Source organism: Ailuropoda melanoleuca, chromosome 5, assembly GCF_002007445.2.
Source record: "Ailuropoda melanoleuca isolate Jingjing chromosome 5, ASM200744v2, whole genome shotgun sequence".
NCBI classification, from domain to species: domain Eukaryota; kingdom Metazoa; phylum Chordata; class Mammalia; order Carnivora; family Ursidae; genus Ailuropoda; species Ailuropoda melanoleuca.
Window position 1 is genome coordinate 79,749,079 of NC_048222.1, and position 8,821 is coordinate 79,757,899.

Below are 8,821 nucleotides of genomic sequence, written 5' to 3' on the forward strand. Positions count from 1 at the left end.
AGGTAGAGAGGTTCACCAGGACACTGCAACATTTGGAAGGTGGGGAGAGAAGAGGAAACCAGCAAGAGGGATCAAGGAGTGGCCATAAAGGTGGGCAATGTATTACCCTGGAAAGCAAGGGAAGGAAGTTTTTCCAGGGGGGTTGTATGCTCAGCTTTCCTGTTGGAAAAGTGCTCCTAAGTCAAATAAGAAGAGGACTGAGAAATGGCCATTGATTCAGCAACTGGAAATCAGTTTCAAACAAATGCTTTTGGTGAAGAAATGAGGCAGAAAGCCTCTTTTGGGTGGGACAAAGAATGGAGATAAGAAGTCTAGGTATGTCTAGGAGAGTAAATGGCCAAGGGGGAGATTCGGAGATGGTTACTGGACATGAGGTAACTGAGGCTTATTAAAAGGTTGGAGTCTAATAATTAGATAACAAAGACATGCAGTTAAAATGTCCTTTTTCTCCTTGAGAGTGGGCTTCTTCATTCATTAGCTCATCAGCATGGATTCACTGGATTCATTTATAGATGGACATCTTTATTTCTGATTGGGTGAGATAAAGATAGGAAATTCTGTAAGGTAGAAGGAAATATAGTGTTTGGCCTGGGGATGTAAGCCCTGTGCTGGAAAATGCTTTCAATGAGGATAGGCCAAAGGATGTAGGCACCCGGCTCCATCTACTTCACGGCTTTAGACTTTCCAGTTTAAAACAAGGGAACAAACAAACTGAGCTGGAACCCCTGCCTTCCCCAGAATTGCCCTTTTGTCTTTTCTTTGATATTGATCACCTAGTTCTCAGTCTCCAAGGTTGTCTTCTTCCTCTTTCACCTCTTCCCTCACTTTCCCTAGTCACACTTAAAAGAAATTATTGATATAGAAACAATATAAATATGTCTGTGGAGGGGGCGATCAACTCTCTTGTAAAGAATGTCAGGGTCAGAAAAGGCCTTAGAAATCATCTCACTTAAGGACAGGCATCTAACTTAGGGGCCGGACAGTGAATATTTTAGGCTCTCGAACTGTGGTAATCCGCCTCACAACCACTCAAGTCTGCTGTTGGAGCACGAAAACAGCCAGAGACAACATAAAGAGGTTCCAATACAACTTTATTTACAAACCCAGGCAGGGGGCTAGACTTGGACCAAGGGTTGTAGTTTGCTCACCCCGATCCAACGCGAGAGATCATAAAACTGAGCCCCAGGTAGCACAAAGGAAAGCCAGGACTAGGAATCTACTTTTCCTGAGTCTCAGAGAAGAGATCATCTTACTAGAACAGAGATTCTCGAATTTTTCTTTGCATAAAAATCACTTGGGGAGAGAAGGATGAAATTATGAAAAAGCAATTTAGGCTCAGTTGGTCTGAAGTAAGAAAAAAGATTATTTAGAGAGAGAGCGCGTGAGCACAAGAGCACAAGCAAACGGGGGCGGGCAGAGGGAGAGGGAGAATCCCAAGCCGTCTCCACGCTGAACGCAGAGCCCCACACCAGGCTAGATCCATGACCCTGAGATCGTGACCTGAGCCAAAATCAAGAGTCCATCGCTTAAAGGATCGAGCCCCCAGGCACCCCCCAGGAATCTGAATTTAAAAGCACACATGATCCAGATGCCTCTGCATAGCCCAAGAGCCACACTTTGAAAAATAGCCCTCTTATTCTTGAATCCCCTAGGCAACGAGTAAATCCTCCGTATCACAGATGGACAAACAAGCGGGGGATGAGGAGTGGTTTTGAATACTTCTTTAGAGATTTTTTCCCTTCCCCTTTGCTTCGGAATCCCTTGGTCTGCAGCAGCTTGCCTGAGCCATGGGGCGCGCCTGCGGGAAGTATGCCGACACCTGCCAGCTGGTGGGTGAAGCACAGCTCTAGTGAGGTGACAGGGCAGTTTGGAGCCAGCTTTCCTAATGAGCATCACTTGTTGACTGACTGGCGGGGAGGAGCTAGTTACTCACTTTTGGCCTGGAGCCTTCTCTTGGAGGATCGCAAATGAATGAGTGCCACAGGACTTCCTTGTTCACCTCAGTGGGAAAAAAGTGGAAAAATCATCAAAGCAACAACTGAGTTCACACTTCTCATTGAAAAGGGTCAGACTGGCTGGAAGGAAGCTTGTGGAGGTTGTTTGGCACAGAATTTTCACACTTGATCTATTCCTTTCTTCCTCAATCCATTACCCCTGCCCAGTCCACCTTGATCCCTTGAATGGGGATATTGTCTGCTCCAAATCAACCAAAACAAAGCCTCTGTTCTTTTGAGTAATTCCCGCCCCCCAAGCCCCCAGATGCTTAGGAAATATAACCCCCAAGAAAACAACATGAGGTTAAGAATATTATGTCAGGAGTCCCTATTCCTGTAAAGGGGCTGGACTAATCCAGAAACTTCATTTCTTATATTATCCCCACTTCAAACCCCCTGCAGTACCTTTTCCTCCTAGCTCTTCAGCTCTTGGTAAGAACTCTAGAGCCAGGTGTGTATAATGGAGTTAAAAGCTCAGTTGTAAGATAAGATGAAATTTAGGGAGTTCAAGTTCAAATTGCTTTCCTGGGCCATCCCAGCCAGCTCTCCAAGGAAAGGGAAGAGGCCTAGGGCAAAGGTCAGATTTATTATGCTTTAGGCTGATGCTTTCAATACAGAGAGCCACCTGCTTTAACCATAAGACCGTACTATGCAGAAGTGCATAAAGGGAGGTTCCTCCCTCCCCCCAAAAGGGAGTTTTCTTTCATTCCTGCCTTTGTTTCTGTAGCCCACAGGTGCTGGAAGGCGCAGAAGCCTTAGCTTGTCTTTCTGGCAGAGTTTGCTCCTGCTGTCTCTCCATGACACCTAAGACTCCTACTGACCCCATCCGGGGACAACTTCTGAGCTGACATTGTGGTGATTTGAAAATGTCCATTTTCATCTACTTGAATCCCTTCATTGTGCACATTAGAGAGGGAAAGGACTGGCTGAGATAACGCTGCTTAGGAGTGTGGCCTCCTTTTTGATGTTACTCGAGAACAGCTGTATCAATAAGTGCTGAGATCACAGTGCCCTCTTTTAATAAGGGGACTACGTCTGCATGAGAGAGAAGGGATGGGGAGATCGAGCGGCACTGAGGAAGGCCCAGCTTCAAAGGTAAGCCCAGCATTGGTCCAGGTGTGAGAGAGGAGGCAGAAACCAGGGCCCACCCTCTTCCCTGGGGCTCTTTACATCCGCCTCTCTGTCTTTCTGCCTCTGCGTCTTTCCCTTGACTCTCCCTTCTCTGGAGCCCTGTTTAGACCAAGAGTTCTTAACCTGTGGTTCATAGGGCCCTGGAATATGTAAACATAAGTGTATTTTATAGGAAAAGGCCTATTGTTTCTTATAACCTCAAAGTGAACTAAAATGAGAAAAAATTCAGAACCATTATTCTGGCTTTCCTTCCCTTTCCTCCTCTCTGAGCTCCCTCTGCCCCGTTAGGATTCTGACTGTTGTATTGTTTTTACCCTATTCCCTCAGCCCCTGTCTCCCTGTCCCTCTTCTCTCATGATTTCTCTCTTTCTCCTTCTATCTTTGGCTTTCTGCCCCCTGCTGTCCCTCTTGTTCCTTCTGAAATCTGTCCATAATACAAACCTGAACACTAATAATTGTCATGTGTTGAAGTGTTCAGTAACTAAAGGTTTGGGGTCCCTAATTACGTTCCTAATTTTAAAAGTCACTGAGTTGGACATTTTCTACTTTCTCAAAAAAAAAAAAAAAAGAATTTCATGAGGGGTAGTTGTTGGCTAATTTTTAGCTTATCTGTAACAGTTGGTTTTGCCCCTGTGGACCCACAGCTGTGAAGGAGAACACAGCTCCCTGACCTTGGTCTCCTTAGACATCTGGAGCACGCTTGCTCCCCCTACTGTCACATTTTTAGGTTGCATATTACGTGGGGGTGGAGGGGAAGCCAGAGGGGAAGAAACCTAATGGAATTTTAGTCCATGAGCCAGAATGGTTTCCAGCAGCTTGCTGGGCTGTCAGGACAGGTGGCTGCAGAGATACAGAGGGAAAAGGCAGAGGAACCGAGGAAGGGTCTGACATCTGAGCAATGGGAGACTCTCCTTGATTTACCTCAACAATTAGGGCAGGGCTTTGACATTCAAGTATACAGACTGCAATCTCACTTTTTTGGTGTTTGATGTTTTGATATATTAATATTCTAGTATCTTTGTTTGCATGATGGGACGCCTGGGTGGCTCAGTTTGTTGAGCGTCTGACTATCTCATCTCAGGTCATGATTTCATGGTTGAGGGATCGAGCCCCACAAGGGGGGCTGAGCTCAGTGGGGAGTTGCTTGAGGATTCTCTCTCCCTCTCTTCTGCCCCTCCCCCTGCTCGTACTCGCTCTCTCTAAAATAAATAAATAAACCTTTGAAAAAAAATTGGCAACATTTATGCTCTGAGATGTATTCGGAAAATTAGATACTGCATTAATTTTCAAATGGAGTTGATGTGTACTCATCTGGGAAGTGTGCCTCTATGCCTCTATAGTGTTCCAGAAAAGAAAGAAAAATAATTGACAGAGAATCTTTTGCAAGAATGAGTCTTTGTTTTCAAAGACTTTTGAGCGAGCAGAACATGAACGTGACAGTATGGAAATTGATGACTCTGCATTAGAATCTCCAGCCTTATGTGACAAGAGCAAAAAAAGTTAAAGAAATCCAGACAAAAACTTTAACAATGGAAATAGCTCCTGTCCCTGGGGGGGAAAATGTGTGAAGCGGTCCTAAAAAGATTTTTTCAAAGTTATAAAGCATAACAAAAAATATATATCCTTTGAAGATGGATTCAGAGGAAAATATTTGGAAATAGCTAATAACTATTATCTTCTCACTCTCCCCCCAACTGGGGTTTGAGTTAAAAAAATGCTTTCAAGGTTACGGGGAAAATTTGCACAAAATATACTCATAAGCAAACAATGATACTATTGGAGCATTTTGTTTTTTTAATTTTTAGCTTTTTAAAAAAAGATTGTATTTATTTATTTATTTATCTATCTATCTATCTATTTGGGGCGGGTGGACAGAAGGACAGGAAGAGAGAGAATCTCAAGCAGACTCCATGCCCCGTGTGTGAGCCCCACGCAGGGCTCCATCTCATAACCCTGAGATCATGACCTGAGCTGAAACCAAGTTCAGATGCTTAACCAACTGAGCCACCCAGGCGCTTCTAATTTTTCATTTTTAAGAGCTAAAATTGTATTTCATGTTCAATTTTTCATGATTATTTTCATTTTTATCATTTTAATATAATCAAATACCATTTATAAACATACGTATTCTACTTGACGGTTTTACGTGTTTATAATTTTTTAACTTGAAATGTATTCCAGTTTTGTTCAACTGATATTTAATTTCATAAATTCTAAACTTAAAAAAACCCCAAAATACGTAATATATGCTAAGCACTGTTCTAAAGGCTTTGCATGCATTGACTCATTTAATCCTCACAATTCTATTATCGTCTCCATTTCACAGATGCGGAAAGTAGAGGAAGATTAAGTCAATTTCCCAAGGTTGCCCAGCCAGTGTTGGTGGAGCTGGGATTTGAACTATGCAATCTGGCTCCAAAATCTATGCTCTGTAACACTATGTCATCCTGCCTCTCCCAAAGCAGAAACATTGGTATTTCAGTATTACATGAAATAAATACTTGTATTTTGCTTTGGCACCAGGATTATAAACAGCAACTCAAAAGCTTCACAAATTCCGAATTCACAAATTGATATGAGGTGTAGTTTACAGATCATCGGTTCAACATATGAGATTTGCTTCCCCATTTTGCAGGCAAGTAAAAAGGGGCATACAGCGAGTCAGCAATTTCCACACTCCTCACGACTACCCTTTGATGAAGAGATTCTCACCCCAGTCAGAAATGATCCCCAGCTCACAGAGTCAACGATGTTAGATCTGAGAAAGGCACTTGGGTGATGTCTCTGTGTCCCTGATAACCTTGTGCACAACCAATAGCTGTGTTTTGCGTCATCACTGTGCTGTGCAGCTACGGGAAGAGAAGGGGGAAGCTGCGCCTGCGCGAAGGGCGTGGTCTCCAGTGAAGCATTTTCCCTATCTTACAGTTAGCCATTGGGGAAAAGTTACCTTGACATTCAGCGATTGGGAAGTAACCCAAGCTGTCTGCTTCTTTTTTGTCTAAGGACAGCTTTTATGGCATAGATAGGTTTCCCCAGTATTATCACGTTTCCCTGCAATTCTCTGCCCCTAAACACTCTCCCTTCCGCCCACCCTAAGTCACATGCATCCCTCCTTATTTTCTCTTAACCTCCATGTCTTCCCTGCCTCGCTCCTACACCCTCTATTCCACATACTCTTCACCTCTTCTACGTTCTCAGCCAGTCTCAGCTTCAATCCCTCCCTCCGCTTCCCAGGTAAGAGCCCCGGTGTCTCCTGACCGCTCCGCTTTCCTTCTCCTCTCACGGCCTCTCATGGAAGGGGCCTCCTCACAGGCCTTTTTCCTCTGCATTCCCATACATCTTCTCTGACAGAGGTTCTATTTGAGGTTTGAAACTGTTCCTGAGAACCTGGGATTTGGGATGTTCAGTCTAAAAATCCTGCATAACCCTGCCCTTGAGATCCAAGAAAGATTGGTGTGCCTGCCCGCACGGAGGAGTCCAGAAGTTTGCCCTCATATCTGTTATTCCTGACTCTGAGCCCTGCCTCTGCCACTAGTGTAGCATGTGGGTCTCATGCTCACCCAGAAAGGGCACCGTACCCACCTGGATCAGAGATTCAGCCTCTGTTTCCACCCAAAACCTACTTCCAGGAGGCAATCGTGTGAGGAGCAGACCTACAGAATGTTCAAGAAGAGGGGGTCGCAATGCTTCAAGGCAAACGGATATCAGAAATGTCTGTTGTTGAGAGAGATGGGTGGTTGTCAGGGGTCGGGGGAAGGGAGGAAGATGGGTGAAGGTAGTCAAAGGGTACCAACGTCCAGGGATGAGATGAGTAATGGACAGCACGGTGACTACAGGTAAGAGTAGTGTATTGAGCCTTTGAAAGTCGCTGAGAGAGTAGATCTTAAAAGTTCTAACCACAAACACAGAAAGTAACCGTATGAGGTAAAGGGTCTGTTAACAAGCCTTGTTGTGGCAATCATTCCACAACATATACATATATCAAATCATCACAGTGGACACTTTAATTACATCAACAAGTCTGGAGGGGAAAAAAAATTTCTGTTTTTAAAAGTCCATCAGCCGGGTTGCTGGCTCTCTGTCATCTTACCCCCCTCATCACTCTGTCTTTACCTCATCCTCTAGCTCTTCTCTTCCTTCCTTTTCCTCTCTTCCTCACGTGCCTGTCCCGGTTATCCTCGGGAACTACACATTTATTTTTCTCTATCTTACAGGGTAATTCAGCATCCTCGCCCCACTGTTTTTCAATCTGTGTCATAGTAGAAGCAATTTAGAGGGTCACAGAGATTTTCTTTTAAATAAAGTAGAAAAGATGAGCGTGTGCATAGTAAGAATAAGTATTGTTTTGTGAAATGTGTTTCGATCATCCTGTATAAATAATAAGAGCTATGGTTTAAAAAAAAAAAAACAGTCTGTAAGACACTTTCTGGCTCTAATGGGCGATCTGACCTCCAGGCCCCCCTTTGTTTAGCCATAACCATCAAAGAGAATAGAAGGACCTGCCTCTGAGCGTGACCCATTTTTCTTGAAGGCAGTTTGTAAGATGATTTAAAAATACACCCTAACAGGATTCCCATTTTTCGAAGCAGTGACTACTTTGCCAGCTTCTGAATAGACTGCAATAAAGCAGAACACTTTGGTCACTACCTATTTTTGCAACTGATCTGACGTTGCTGTTGGACTTAGGGACGACCACGCCCATCAGCAGTGTCCAGCTGTAAAACTGTTGTTTGCTTGTCTGTTTGTTCCCTTACTAAGTAATGTGCAGGGCTGACATCCGTCTGGGGACAGGAGATGAAGTCCTCAATGGGAGTCTCCGGGAACAAAGGAAGATAACTGCTTCCCACGTTATTGGTGGCATTTCTTACAGTAGAAGAACAATGATGGCATTTTAGGCCACATTAAAATGCTCCTACGTCAAAGCAGCTGCAGCAAACTGTTGCAAACCTAACAGAATAGGAGAGACCACCATGCCAGAAGCAAGCTGGTCCTGCCTACATGGGGGCAGTGTATCTTGATTGCAGGCCAAGTAGTCTGGAGGACATAAACTTACCAACTCATCTTTTTTAAGGGACGTGAGAGGGAGTGGAGTGGGATGGGAGTGGGAAAGGAACCAACGTTTATGGAGCACCTGACGCTGTATCTCATTTAGCTCTCAAAACGCCCCTGGGGGTAGGTATTATTATTCCTCATTTGGAACATTCGGGAACTAAGAATCAGGTTAAATGATATGATTCTTCCGTAGTCCCACTGTGGACATTCTAAAGGGTCCCCAATAGCTATCTGCAGGGCTGAATCAAAGATGCGGCCAATTGTAATTGCCCAGACGTCATCCTCTAAAGAGTGCTGACACCTACTGTAAATGCAGAGAGGTGGAGAATGTTTTATTCCCAGTTCTTCTCTTGGGGGAAAGCAGAGTAAGCAGCTGTAACAAATAGTTGGTGGGCTGCTGGCGGGGGAGGGGTAGAGTTAACCCCTGACTGCCAGAGGGCCTTCTGGAGTGTGGGGGAGGGTCTGACTGTCGTAGGTTCTAGTTTGCTGGGTTAAAGATAGAGCTGAATTCTTCGGGGCAGCAGAGGGAACTGCTGAGCATCTGCCGCCAGAGGGCGCCCTTCCCTCTCCCCGACTCCGGACCCCTCCACACCAGGCAGCCCTTCGCCCTCCTTCCCGGTACTGAACCCGTGATTAAAGACTGC